Genomic DNA, 16,254 nt, shown 5'->3' with positions numbered 1-16,254 from the left:
TATCAAATGTGTAATCTGCTGCACAACACGCAATCCTACTGCTCAAGCCCTCATCATCTAGTCTACTGGCTTCCACATAAAAAAAAAAAAAACACTCCAAGGACCTGACCTCAATAAGATGCAAACCAGCCACCAGAATCTACAAGATTAGTTCTAGTTTGTTCAAGTCCCATTCTGCAATTCTGCTTCTGTAACCACTGAGCATAAAGAGGGTAGGAATATTTCACAAACCCTAAAGTACTCTGGCCCTGGACAGACAATATTCTACAGAACAATGAGATTTATATTGCTTCTCCCAAGAAGAGTGCATTCCCATGGAATCCTAATACCCTCTCCTGGGACCCTCATTGGGTAATGCTTAGATGCTCCAAAACCTACACCTTGGCCAGCAACTAGGTTTTGCCGTTCTGTCATACTGCCCCAGTTCTTTAACAGAATTTTATCCAGCTAGACATCATGCTTCTAAGAAACAACAAAGGCAACTCAAAAATATCTACTTTGCTAGTAACAATGAGCCCAGACCCTTTCCTTCCATGAATTCATTCCTGGGCTGCTCTTTTCTGATCTTTTTCCCCTTTAGCTACCACGAGACCTCAAGATTTACTTGTGGCTCCCAGAACATGAACTTTGTGTTTCCGTCTCATCTCTCCCAGTGTAAACTCAGGTTCACCTAAGGACTGTGTGAATTTGGCTTATCCAATTCATTTAGCAAAAAGAATACTTATATGTTCCAGCATTATTCTAGGTGCAAAGAATAACAAAGAAAGTTATATAAAGTGATAGATGCTAAAAAGAAAAACTAAATCAAGAAAGTAGATGGGGAAGGATAACTCAAATGCAAACAGGGTCATCAAAGAAGGCCTCACTTTGGAAGTGATATTTTAGCAAAGACCTAAATGAAATGAAGGAGAAGGCTGCCAGTTGAGCTGCCTCAGGTAAGAGTAACCTGCCAGATGTAACAGTCATGGAGAACATGAATGATAGAGTCAAGTGGGTCTACCTCTTGCTATTTAAGAAAGGATCAACATATTGCTTATTACTTATTTTCTCTGAGCCTCAATGTTTTCAACTATAAAAATCTCAAAGGAGTTTCTAGTTTCAGTGAGATAATATACATAAAACTCAAGTCACTTCATTGCAGCTCAATCAGTGTTATTTAAATAGATAAATGATATATAAGTAGACAGAGAGATGGGCAGATTGACAAGAGAATATGGTAAAGTAGGATAGGATTAGATAGGACAGAAGAAGATGCAACAGGGCAGGATAGCTCAAGATGGCCACATGGGTAGTTAGAGAGATAATATCCATCTAGGCCCAGAGAATCCAACCTTACTACTTAGCCCCCACTTAACTGGGCCACCTAGCTACACAATCCATAATGTAGTCTCCTGATTTGTGTCCTAGACATAGCTCTAACACTAAAAATTAGTGTCACTTTGGATAACTCATCCAGTACTTTTGAGTTTTATGTTCCTCATCATTTAAAGAGACCAAAGCACACTAAATAATTGTTATGGCTTCTTCAGGTCTGTTACTATATGTTTCAATAACGCCCAAAATTTATTTTTATGGGCTTTACCACAGTTAAATAAAGGAGTGATATCTACACAAAGGGGTATAGGTTTTGTCATTTCTTAAAAATAGCAAGAAACAGTCTCCAGAATATATCATGTTAGGCCACAAAACAAATCTCAATAAATTCAAAAAAGACTAAAATAACATTATGCATCTTTTCCAACCACAACGATATGAAACTAGAAGTCAATCCAAGAAAAAATTTGGACAGAACACAAATACATGGTGGCTAAATAACATACTACTAAAAAATGAAAGGGTCAACCAAGAAATCAAAAAGGAAATAAAAAAATACATGGAGACAAATGAAAATGAAAACATAATAGTCCAAAATCTTTGGGATGCAGCAAAAGCTGTTTGTTCTAAGAGGGAAGATTATTGCAATACAGGACTCCATCACAAAATTAAAAAAAAATCTCAAATAAACAAACTTTGTATATATCTAAAGAAGCTAGAAAAAGAAGAACAAACAAATCCCAAAGCCAGTAGAAGTAAGGAAATAATAAAGATTAGAGCAGAAATGACTAAATTAAACAAAAGAACAGTTCAATGACACCAGGAGCTGGTTCTTGGAAAACATAAAATAAAATTGATAACCATATAGCCAGACCCAACAAAGAGAGAGAAAGGACTCAAATAAATAAAATCAGAAATGGACGAGAAATAAGACAAGGTCCAAAGCATGGCAGAGGAGGCTGAAAAGAGTGTGAAGATTGCTCCTAGAGCAGTTGTGTATATAGAAAGTGAAATTTGGGGCGATATTACTATAGGACCTAGGACAGTGATTCACTCTAAAGCATGAATTATTGCAGAAGCTTGGCCAAGAGTGATCGGTGAAGGTAGTTTAAAAGAAGAACAAGTGTGCAACTACATGGATGGAACTAGAGGGCATTATGCTAAGCAAAACTAGAGAAAGACAAATCTATGACTTCACTCATATGAGGACTTTAAGAGACAAAACATGTACATAAGGGAAGTGAAGTAAAAATAATATAAAAACAGGGAGGGGGACAAAAATATAAGAGACTCTTAAATATAGAGAACAAACAGAGGGTTACTGGAGGGGTTGTGGGAGGAGGGATGAGCTAAATGGGTAAGGGACATTAAGGAATCTACTCCTGAAATCATTGTTGCACTATACGCTAACTAACTTGGATGTAAATTAAAAAAATAAATTGAACAATACTGTATTATAAAACTAAATATAAATAAATAAATAAATAAATAAATAAATAAATAAATAAACTAACTAAAAAATAAAAGAAAAACAGGTGCTTATCATAAATGCTTACCCTAATAATATCACCCTTGATGCTTGAAGATCCAAAGCCGAAACCTATGATCAATGGCAACAATAATGTGTTTGACGTTGGCTGTTATTTCCAAACCATGAAAATGGGAGACAATGCAATTGAATCAAAAGCATATGTGGGCAGAAACATAATATTGACAAGTAGTTGCTTCATTGGGGCTTGCTGCAACCTGAATACATTTGAGGTCATCCCTGAGAATACAATGATCTACGGTACAGACTACCTTCGTCAGGTGCAGACTAACCGACCACAGCCCCAGACACTACAGCTGGATTTTCTGATGAAAATCCTGCCCAAGTACCACAACCTAAAGAAGACTATGAAAGGAAGCTCAACTCCAGTTAAGAACTAAGAACAACATATGACGTCAAGATAACAGTTTGTTATATTTTTGAAAGGGCCACAGTGTTTATGCACTCTTACCAATTCACAGAATAATATATGTTGACTTTATTTTGTAAAATTGAGTCAGAGAGGAAAGTAATGGATTTTCCTTGTAACTGTCCTATATAATTTATATAAAATGCATTATTTTCTTCTATCCTTATTGCTTTCCTGAGGATTTACAGATTTGGTTCAATTTTCTTTTGTCATATAAAATGTTGGCTATGATTTTGGTTGTATAAAAGACTCCCTGTGATAAGAAAGGGCATATTATTATGTATTTCTACTCTAGCATAAACTATACTAAATAAAAATGCTAATGACAAAAAAATAGAAATAAAAACCAACACCACAGAAATACAAAGGATTATAAGAGAATGCTATGAAAAATTGTATGCTCATCAATTGGACGACGTAGAAGAAATGGATAAATTCCTAGAAACATAACCTCCCAAAACTGAGTCAGGAAGAAACAGAAAATTTGAGCAGACCAGTTACTAGAGATGAAATTGAATTGGTAATCAAACAACTTCCAACAAACAAAATCCAGGACAAGATGGCTTCACAGGTAAATTCTACTAAATATTTAAAATTCTACCAAATATTCTACCAAATATCCTTCTCAAACTATTCCAAAAGATAGAAGATGAAGGAAAGCTTCCAAATTCATTCTATGAGGCCAACATTACCCTGACATCAAAACCAAAGACACTAAAAAACAGGCCGGTATCTCTGATGAACACAGGTGCAAAAATTCTCAGCAAAATATTAGTAAACTGAATACAAAAATACATTTTAAAAAACCATTCACTAAGATTAAGTCTGATTTATTCCAGGGATGCAGGTGTGAATCAATATTTACAAATCACTCAATGTGATACATCACATCAAGAGAAAGGATAAAAATCATAGATCATCCCAAGGTCCCAGGGTGGCTCAGTCGGTTAAGTGTCCAACTCTTGATTTTGGCTCAAGACATGATCTCACAGTCGGGATCATCTCAATAGATACAGAAAAAGAATTTGACATATACAACATGCATTCATAATAAAAGCTCTCAACAAAGTAGGTTTGGAGAAAACATATCTCAACCTAATAAAGGTCATATATGAAAATCTACACCTATCATCATCCTCAACGGGGAAAAACTGAGAGCTTTTCCTCTAAGATCAGCAATAAGACAAGGATGTCCACTCTCACCATTTTCATTCAACATGTTACTGGAAATCCTAGCCAAAGCAATCAGAAAAATAAAAGGAAATAAAAGGCATACAAATTGGTAAGGAAGATTAAAATTTCCACTATTTGCAGATGACATGACACTATATTTGGAAAACCCTAAAGACTCCACCAAAACACTATTAGAACTGACATATGAATTCAGTTAAATGCAGGATACAAAACTAGACAACAATATGCAAAAGAATGAAACTGGACCACCTTCTTACACCATACACAAAAATAAATTCAAAAGGGACTAAAGACCTAAATGTCAGACCTGAAGCCATAAAATTCCTAAAAGAAAATATAGGCAATAATCTGTTGCACACCAGCCTTAGTACTGTATTTGTGGATATGCCTCCTAAGGCAAGGGGAACAAAAGCAAAATTAAACCATTGGGACTACACCAAAATAAAACATTTTTGCACAGTGAAGGAAATCAGCAACAAAACAAAAAGGTAACCCCCTCAATGGGAGGAGACATTTGCAAATGAGATATCTGATAAGGGGTTAATATCCAAAATATGTAAAGAACTTATACAATTCAACACACACAAAAAACAAATAATCCAATTTAAAAGTGGGCAGAAGACAAACGAACAAAGAAAAAAATAGGTGAAGAAATGGACTCTTAAATGCAGAAAACAAGCTGGTGGCTGCCAGAAGCTAGATGGGTGTGGGAATGGGTGAAATCAAGGGGATTAGGAGCACACTGATCTTGTTCAGCACTGAGTAATGCATAGAGTTGTTGAATCATTATGTGGTACAGCTGAAACTAATATACTATTACATATAAATTATACTTCAATTAGGGACTCCTGGGCATCTCAGTCAGTTGAAGGTCTGGCTCTTAAGCTCAGGTCATGATCCCAGGGTCATGGGATCAAGCCCTGCATCAGGCTCTGTGCTGAGTGTGTAGCCTGCTTAAGATTCTCTCTCTCTCTTCATGAGCAGACACTTTTCCAAAGAAGGGATCTAGATGGCTAACAGACACATGAAAAAAATGCTCAACATCACTCATCATCCGGAAAATACAAATCAAAACCACAATGAGATACCATCTCACACCAGTCAGAATGGCTAAAATGAACGACTCAGTCAACAACAGATGTTTTCAAGGATGCAGAGAGGATCTCTTTTTCACTGCTGGTGGGAATGCATACTGGTGCAGCCACTCCAGAAAACAGTATGGAGGTTCCTCAAAAAATTACAAAAAGAACTACCCTACGATCCAGCAATTGCACTGCTAGGTATTCATCCAAGTGATACAGTGGCACATGCACATGTTTCGAAGGGGCATATGCACCCCAATGTTTATAGAAGCACTATCAACAATAGCCAAAGTATGAAAAGAGCCCAAATGTCCATTAACAGATGAATGGATAAAGAATATGTGGTATATACACACAATGGGGTATTACTCAGCAATCAAAAAGAATGGAATCTTGCCATTTGCAACCAAGTGGATGGAACTGGAGGGTATTATGCTAAGTGAAATTAGTCAGTCAGAGAAAGACAAAAATCACATGACTTCACTCATACAAGGACTTTGAGAGACAAAACAGATGAACATAAAGGAAGGGAAACAAAAATAATATAAAAACAGGGAGGGTGACAAAATAAAAGAGACTCATAAATATGGAGAACAAACTGAGGTTGCTGGAGGGGTTGTGGGAGGGGGGATGGGCTAAATGGGTAAGGGGCATTAAGGAATCTACTGAAATCATTGCTTCACTATATACTAATTTGGATGTAAATTTTAAAAAATAAAAAATAAAGCTAAATCAAAAACAAAAACAAAAACAAAAACAAAAAAACACCAAGTGTAAATAATACTTCTGGAACCAGAGAGCTGTGCTTTATAAAGTAGTAGAAAGCTGAATATAGTATGCATTCCATATGTTTTATCCCAATAAAATACAATGGTTAGCTACAAAAAAAAAAAAAAAAAAAAAAGAACAAAACTAATGAGCTGAAGACAAACATTATTTAAATTGTTAACCTGTGTGTTTATTTGTTGTAAATTGGGGGAATTAAGATTCAGACTTCAATTTTTTTTTCAACGTTTATTTATTTATAGGACAGAGAGAGAGAGAGGGGAGGGGCAGAGAGAGAGGGAGACACAGAATCGGAAACAGGCTCCAGGCTCTGAGCCATCAGCCCAGAGCCCGACGCGGGGCTCGAACTCCCGGACCGCGAGATCGTGACCTGGCTGAAGTCGGACGCTTAACTGACTGCGCCACCCAGGTGCCCCAAGATTCAGACTTTAAAAAGAGCAAGTATGGAAACAATATACTGTAATGGAGACTCTTAATTTTATGTCAAAAGCAAGAATGCAAAATTGTATCTGTGCAATAGTTCCAATTATAGAGAACTTAATGTAAGTAAGGGTGCACACACATGTGCACACATGCACACACACACACACACACACACACACACACACACAACCAGCATCAGAAAATATAAATTCTTGCATTTTTTAGACACCTTTAATTGGCAATGTTATGACTGACATCTAAAAATTTGTCACTTAAAAAAAAGAATGAAATTTTGCCATTTGCAACAAATGGATGGAACTAGATGGTACTATGTTAAATGAAATCAGTCAGTGAAACACAAATATCATATGACTTCACTCATATGTGGAATTTAATATACAAAACAGATAAACATAAGAGAGGGGAAGCAAAAATAATATAAAAACAGGGAGGGGGACAAAACATAAGAGACTCTACAATGTAGAGAACAAACAGGGTTGCTGGAGGGTTGTGTAGGGGGAAGGGGTGGGCTAAATGTGTGAAGGGCATTAAGGAAGACACTTGTTGGGATGAGCACTGGTGTTATACATAGGAGACGAATCACTGGAATCTACTCCTGAAATCGTTACTGCATTATATGCCAACTAAGTTGGATGTAAATTTAAAATTTTGAAAAATTAAAAAAAAATTCTCTCTCTCCTTCTGCCTCTCTCCCCCACTCTCTCTGTCTAAAAAATTAAAAATATAAATAAATAAAACTTCAATTAGAATAAAAACAGTGAGCTCTTTAACATACACAACTTCCTCATAAGGAATAGGAAGAGTCACAACAAACATACGACAATGAAAATAGAAATTAAAATTTTTAAAAACAGAAATGTATGGTCCAAGACCTAAAAGACATTATTTAACATGTATAGTAATCTTGACCTCTTGAACTTATCAAGTTCAGCATTTAAAAATAACTTCTATATAAATTTTCCATATTACTACAAGTGTAAATTTATCTTAATTTCAAGCTTTTAAAGTCTGTGCCAGGCAATAAAAATTAATGCAATTTGATTCCAATGTTATCTAATAATCACAATAACTTTTTCAATAAATATACAAAATATTAAATGAATGAATATGAAAAATATGCAAGCCTATTTCCTTGACCTTCATGATATAACATACTGTTATTTATAAACTGATGACCATTCATTCATTTGGGAGCAATTACTGGAGACTAATATGTACCAAGCACAGTGTCTTCATGCAGAGAACACAAATATGTCAAGGCCTTTGCCTTGGAAAAGCACAATTTAGTGGGAAAGACAGAGAAAAAAAATGCTAGAGTACTGAATAATAAATTCATAATCAATGTGAATACATGATATAAGTGTACCATAATAGAAAGACAGATTAATGACCCCTTGGGTAATCAAAGGTTTCACAGGAGAAATACATTCAAGGAGTTTTCAAGAAAGGAAGACAATTTTTTCAACAAATATATATCATGCTCATAATCAGAAAAAAAGTGATAAAGAGTAATTATATCAAGGTGATTAGACTTTAGGTAATTATTTTTCTCTCTGGCCTTTTATTTTTTTGGATTGTGTCCAAATTGTGTTTTATAACTCTAATCAGAAAGTGATGCAATATTAATATTGCAAAATGAACTATGTGCTGTTTATGGTTAAGGTCCTTAAGTTTTATAACTAAAGCTAGAGCTAACTTTTGTCTAATTTATCAAAAGTGACAGTAATCTGGTGACAAAAAGGTAAAAATTTAATCTTTAGTTTCCCAGCAGGGAAATAATACAGTCAACATTTACTATGTAGAACACCGTCCAGGAACACTGAAGAAACCCAGACAGCAACACTACTTGAACGACAGACTTCATGCTTAGACTTTAAATCTAAGTCATTCCTGCCCCCACATCACTTCTGCATCTTCCACAGCCCAGGCACATTATACCACTTGCCATCTGTGAGTAGAGCATGTTGATTGGGCTCATACACTTGCCCTTCTTTGACTGTTTGCCAGACTTCTACACATGATTCAAGACTTACCTTCCACAATTTCTTCTGTAATGCCTCCCCATATAAAATGAAAACTAAGAATGAGATTTATATGTCAGGTTTTTTTTTTCCCAAAAAGAGAATCAAAGGTTCTTAAGAAAGAGCTTTTCTAGGAGTGAGGCCTCTTCAGTCCAGGCCCTCCTTGTCTTTAAAGCCTGTTGGCCATGTTAGTCCTGCAACTCTGCCCCTCAATGATCCTTCCTAAATATACTGTGTTGTTCATCTCTTGTCTTCCTAGCTTTCAAATATGAGTAAGATATACTCATCCTTTGGTCTGGCCTCACGGATCCCTTAGATATCTAGACTCCCAAAAAGAACAGAGGCACTGGGAACTTTAAATCAAGAATATCACATGTGTCTAGTCATGTTAACATTATCATACTGACCAGAAGCTTTGTCTGACTAGTGAGTAATTAAGACTGATTTTAATTCATGCCCTGTTATATAGCTCCTCAATAAAAAAAAATGGAAAACTATAGTTATTACTCAATAAATATAATTTGTGGAAAAAATATCTTCAAGATATATTCAACAAATTTTATTGAATTCTTACTACATGCCAGGCATTATACTTCATCAAGCTTGTGTTCTAGGGCAGGATACAGAGCAAGTACTTCCAGATAAAGTGATAAACTACTGCATAAAGAACTGCCTTTGGTATGAAAAATGAATACTCCATGTATTCTGGAGAAACTCTTTAGGGTTTAATTCATAGATGCCATTTTGATAATACCAGAGTTGGCTGAACCCTACTCCCCTAGGCTCGCAAGGCCACCTTTGCATTTCTCCCTATGAACACAATTCTTATCACTTAGAAATTATCTATTTATATTTCTATCTCTCTAAATAATATGTTTCTCAAGAACATAAGTCATATTTCATATCACTTTTTAAGAGTTTAACATAGATTTAATCATCTAGCAGTGTGCCATAAAAGCAAATACAAAATGACTATAAACCATCAAAATCATTTACAATAGTAAAATCATGTTTCAGACTCTACAAAATGTCCATAAACCTTTACACATATTGATTAAAAATGCACCCTCAATAGACTGTGAAGGAAGCATATAACACCAAAAAATTTGGCAAATTTTGACCTAAATTATCAGAGATGAGTAGAGATGAAAGTTCTCTGGTCAATTCTCTTTGGGCTCCCTCTCTCACACCAGCTTCTAAACTGGAATATGGCTGCCTACAAAGACTGATATGATAATGCACAAGGTATAAAAAAGCCTGCAACATAAATGGGGTGATTCTTCCTGTACATAGAAATTCATATTAATTTCAAAATTGGCATATTATTCAAGTAGAATTCAAAGTTTGCCTACATTTTGAAGATAAACTGGAAACTTCAAAATAAATTTCATGTATTCATAGGATGAAATCTGAGTCTTGGAGGCAGGAAATAGGGAAGAGCCTCACTATGGTCTGCCATTGAGGGAACTCTGGTGAAAAAGCTTAAGACCCTCTCATCGATATCAATCCCTTATTTGAGAAAGCAGGCATACTATTTTATTATACCACAAATGACAACTATCTAATAAAATTATGCCAGCTGTAATAATATGAATTAAGCTTTTCAATAACAACTTTCTTTTTTAGAATATGGAAAAAGCTTTTAAGAGATTATTTGGGATAAATGAGTTCTATGAAAAGAGAAATAAAAATAAATAACCAAGCTAATTGGTTTCTTCTTTCTGCCTTGATAAATTTAAAAGGAAACAGCATTCAGAATAAAATTCTGAATTTCAGTTGTCAAGTTGTCAAGTATTTGAAGACCTAACAAGAATATAATGGCAAAATTTTGTAAAAAAGTCTCAAGTCTTTTCATTTTTATCATATATACTTTTCTTTCCTATTTCATTCTGCATCCTAAATAATATAAGAGAAACCTGAGTAAAAAAGTCCACCCAAAAATTATGTAGACAGATGTGTGAACAGTGAGAAAAACTATCATTGTCTTTGCCTTAGTGACAAAGGTAAAATATGCATGAATTATGTACAAGCTTAAACTAAAAGCTCTCAAAATATTTAAAAACTTTTAAATACTTAAAATTTTTAACCTACTTTTCCTCAATTTTCAATTGAAAAATAATTTAGCACTACAGAAAAAAATATAAGAAAAAGAAAGTAAAAATTCTGACAAAAACAATGGCAATTGACCAAAAAAGTGTCAACCCAAGACAACACTGACCATGCTCTAATAATAAAGTTTCCTTCTCCAACATTTCAAAGAATCAATGGTCTCTCCAGGTATATATGACCAGTCATGTCTGACATGGTGGCCTAACGTGCCAGCAAAAATTCTTACAAGGCCACTGTTTTAGGATTGTCAGTACAAAGTAAGGCCTGCCAATTAAAGTCTAAAACTACTGTGATTAAAGGATATTGATATTTAAAAATTAAAGTCATTTTCCATCACAATGGAAAAAAATCCTATTTTTATCATTTTGCAAGCAACTAAGAATATAATTAGTTGACCAAGAGACTATGGTCATCCCTTCGAGTCTAATATAATTTTTTTATGTTCTTTTCAGAATTATGTTTGTCAACTTATTTCCTCACTAGTGCTTCTTCCCAACATCACTGTCTACCTGGAGAACTCAGCAAACCTCTTCTATCTGTTCAACCACACCCAGTATTATTTATGTTATTTGTGGAGACTACCAATTAAATCAGTAATGATAGATTAATCAAATCGAATACAGTCCTATGGTAGAACTGGAGTATAAATTATATTTCTCATAAGATTTCTTTTTCAACAGAATTTTATATTATTAGTAATAGCTCACATTAATATATGATGCTGTGCTTATGGTTGGAGTGGGTTGGAGAATGAAAAAGTTGTTACACTGAAAAAAAGGATCATGTGGAAAATGGTATATTATTTAAAGAGTTCTTATGGCAAAAAGTTATTATTGAGGAATTCAGTATTTTTTCCACCCCATTTCTGACCACACTTGTTTCTAGCATTATTCAGTTGCTGACATCTTGATTCTTCTCATGTCCGTTGGTACAAAGTATCAATACCCCCCTCCTTCCTTAGTTTGGCTCTGATTTCTAACTCTGGTTGATAATTTTACCTCTCTACCTAACACTTCACATAACAGAGCTGGTCCTAGTATGAATGCTCACTTTTGAATCCTATTCTTCCTTCAAAATAACTCAAATATTACATCCTCTTTGAACTTTTTTAAATAACTAGTCATGTCTCAGATATACACACCTTCCCAGACACAAGCACAACCTTAATATTCACAAAGAATTTTGTGGATATCCTAGGAATTGCCTCCTTTTGTTTATGTGGCAGTCTCCATACTCTAGGATCTCCTTGAATCTAAAAACCATTATCTTGTTCATTTTATATCTTCAAAGCTTTATACACAACTTCATTAAGATTTACTGAGTGCTTTGCATATGTTCACATATTAAGCCAGATACTAGAAATAAAATAGCAAAAATAGGCATGATTCTCTGCCTTCATGAAGTTTATAGTCTCTTAGGAGAGAGAAATTATTCATAATCTCAAAAATTGATTATAAATTTGTAACCATAGGCTTCTATACTTCTATAGTTCCTATGCACCTATAATTGAAAAATCAGGCTTCAGCAGGGTGACCTCTCTGAGGAAGGGACATGTGTACAGAACTCAGAAAGATGAATTAATCAGGCACACAGATGAGAAACGAGAATTCCAAGTGGAAAGGGCACAATGAGCAAAGAACACGTAGCAAGAGAGAAAACAGTGAATATGAGGGACTGAAAGAAGGCCAAGATGGCTGGCATGCTGAGTGTGAGGATGAAGGCAGTACAAACTGAGCCTGGAGATGCACGTAAGGATCAGATTTTGCAAGACCTTGTAAATATGGAAGGATTTTTGTCATTATTCAAAGAAATTTGTGAAGCCAATGAAGTTGGAAGTGACAGGATAACGTGATTAGATCTGTGCTTTCACACATCTTTGTGGGTACAAAGAACAAAAAGGATGAAGGTGAAGTATATGCATTAGACCAGTAACAAAATTCTTACAGTAGTCCAGGTGAATGTTAATTTGGAATTAGAATGGGTCATTGGTGGTAGGGATAAGAGAGATTTGTATACAATTCAAAGAGTCTTAGAAGAAAAATCCAGTAAGACTGTATAATAGACTGGAGGTGGAGGTTGATGCATATGGAGATGTCAAGGATGATCCTGTTTTTGGGGGGTTTTTTTCTGCAACTGAGGTTAGCACTGCCATTATCTGTCATAGAGAATAACAGAAAAGGACTAAGTTTGAAGGAGAATCATGATTTTGCTTTTGGACGTGTTGACTTTGAGGTACTTTGGGGATATAGAAGACTTGAAAGCAAATGGACAATGTATTATAAGGATCTAGAATTCAAGTGGATAATCTCAGCTGTAAATATAAATTTACCTATCACCTGAAAACAGCGATTAAAACTGTGACTGTGAATGAAATAGCCTGTAGAAAAAGTATAGAATGATGAGAGTAATAAGCCTAGGGCTGAAACTTGAGGGACTCTAGCACACTGGACAGAAAGGATTAGAATACAGAAAGAAAGAGAGAGAGTGAAAAGTCAAGGAGGTAGGGAGAAAAGAAAGAGACTTCCATGTTAAAATAAAAGGGCAAGAGAGGACATTTCAGGAAGGAAGATTTAGCCAACAGGGTTGAGACTGCTGAGACTTTAACTAAGATGAGGATTGGAGATGGTGCACTGGGATTTTTTAGAATCTCTAAAATTCAACATAACATGCTAATTAAAGACTCAGAAGCCGGAATGTCAGGTATCGAATGCAAGTTCTACCATTCACCACCTATGTGATGTCAGGAAAAACCATTAATCTCCCTATACCTCAGTTTCTTTATCAATAAAATGGGAATAATAATAATATTTATTCTAGAGGGTGTTATAAGGATGTAATGAGTTAATTACATAAATTATTTAAGACAGTGCCTTTCACACAGTAAAAACCATGTTGGCCATTGTTATTGCTAATAAGAAGAAGCTAGTTCGTAGATGAGGTTGAATACAAATAAAAGAAAAACAGTAACAAGATTTTGAGAAGTAGAGGGAGTGGAATGCAAAGCATAAGTAGGGGGATTAGCCTAAACTAGGAATACTATTAGTCTCCCTATTACAAAAGAAATGAAGAATGATGGGATACATGCAGATATATGAAGGTCTGAACCTTGTATTGAAAAATAAGACAGCTCCACTCTGATAACCTAAATACTTTTCAATTACAAAAGGGAGCTAAAATCATCTGCTGAGAGTGTGGGCAGAGGAGTGTTTAAAATATTTATTATGGGGAGAAGAGCCAGTTGACAAAAGAAAAAAAAAAAACATAATACAGTTGCCATGGAATACCAAGGGCCATTTGGTGAGATTGGTGAACTTAAATTTATCAAGGAATAAATCTGTATCTAGTGGGAATCACTCTAGGAGCATTAACTGCTCAGAAGTAGGCATGGAGAAAACAAATGTTGGGTTTATTGAGTTCACTCAGGGATGGTATTCCACCAGAGAACAGTGATAAAATACAGCACAGAGAGGAAATGGAGGTCATTACCAAAAGTGTTATTTCAATAATGACATCATGGGCTGAATGAGAAGAAAAATTCATAAAGGAAAGGTTTTATGGTTGAGTGAAGGCAGAACAGTCAGTGGAATCAAGGTCTTTCTGTAGTTGAAAATGGATACAAGGTGAGGAGGTGAGACTAGAAAAGATAAGCTTGTGGTGAAAAAGTGGGAATTTTGAATTAGTGAGAGTTGTTGTTAAGCAATTACAGGCAATAGCAAAGACCAAATTATCACCTTACCACCATGGGAGTGAATGTCTAAAGCAGAGTAAACTAACAGGTCACTGAAGATGAGAGGGTGAAGACAGGTCACCTGTACATATTAAGTCACTGACAAAGGTGTTGGCCTTGTGCCAAAGATGTGAAAATGAGGAAGTGACTATACTCTGGTTTATATCTATGAGAGGAACAGTTTTGCTTCTACTGAATTTTACTACATTTGAAATATGACCCAAATAATGGTTTTAACACTGAAAAAAGTTGAGAATATAATTTTGAAATTTCTAACATTACATGTACATATACCCTGTGACAAAAATATATTTTTTAAAATCATTATTAATCTGTTTTAAAGAGGAGGAAACTGGAGGTTGGGTAACTTGCCCAAAGGACAAATATTCTAAATGGCAGAACTTATAGTCATGTACAAATCTGACTGTAAACTAGATGGCCTCTGGAAACAACGGTACATGTATAGCTCCTTTAGTTCAACATTAGACTTACTCTGAACAATTGATGAATATGGCCCCCACATTTTGTGTGATGCTTACAAAAAGCATACAGAGCAGGAATATCAAGTCCCTTCTAAATTTGATGCTCCATCATTTGAATGACATGTCTTTTGAGATAAGTAAGTATAATAAGCTTGACCAATCCCCATGGTCCTAGAAAGATCTAGGCACAGAAATTTCCCGAGGTCCTCAAAAATACAATTGATAATGCCTCAATGAAACATTCTCAGAAACAGTAAATGTCATAGAAGTTTGTATGCCACTTAATTTTCTGGTTATTATTTGTCATTATAGACTGCAGAGTTTAAGTCTTCATTGGACTATTTTCAAAACCGTAAGTTGAAAGAGAAGAAATTTGATCTTGGTCCATTGAAGAAAATGATTCTATACCCAGAATTAGATTCCCTACTTTGCATAAATCCTATTTTGTAGGAGTTAATTATCCATAAAAAGAAATGAGTAGCTTCAGTCCTGTTTTAAAGCTTGATATACCCTCACCAGGACTGAAAACTGAAAAGATCAATCTTTCAACAAATGGGAAGTTGTCTTCAAGCCATAAAAGATGTTTTGTATCTCAGAGAAGCATAAGAGAAGATGGATTAAAAAAAAAAGTGAGTGGAAAGTCATAGCAAACTGTCACTTGCCCCATACTTTTCTGGGTCATGCTCTCATAGACAAAAAGAATTTTTGGTCTTTTCCATCAATCTTGAGATTCTAGAGGTTTGAAAGTTACCGTGGTTCATTTTCAATCAAGCTCTTTATAGTGAGAAAATATTGTAGATATTTGTTGTTTCTTGGTGACCAAGAATCCATTCAAACTGATTCATATTTGGGGATTCCATTTTCCATTATTAGACCACATGCTTCAGAAAGAGTCTCCAGGATCCAGGATCAGATGATGAGGCCTAGTCTGTTATCCTGTACCCAGTCATTACCTGAGGGATAAACATGTGACTTGAGCCAAATGAATCAGGATAAATAGAGCTGATCCTGGGTATTCTACTTGAGTGACAGAGAAAAGGCATTCGTACTTTCCTTTTGAATTTCAAACTATGTAGGTTGGAGCTATCTTAAAAACATAATGGAGGGGGAGGAGTTAAGATGGTAGAGAAGTGGGAT

The 16,254-nt window shown here is 35.1% G+C and overlaps 1 pseudogene; it reads left to right on the top strand.

The window, feature by feature from the left end:
- Positions 1–2,260: 2,260 nt before the first annotated feature.
- On the top strand, positions 2,261–3,243 carry LOC101100913 (annotated as a pseudogene).
- The last annotated feature ends 13,011 nt before the right edge of the window (positions 3,244–16,254 follow it).

This window comes from Felis catus, chromosome D1, assembly GCF_018350175.1.
Source record: "Felis catus isolate Fca126 chromosome D1, F.catus_Fca126_mat1.0, whole genome shotgun sequence".
Taxonomy (NCBI): domain Eukaryota; kingdom Metazoa; phylum Chordata; class Mammalia; order Carnivora; family Felidae; genus Felis; species Felis catus.
The sequence above is the reverse complement of the archived record's forward strand: the minus strand, read 5'-3'. Positions and strand labels throughout refer to the sequence as shown.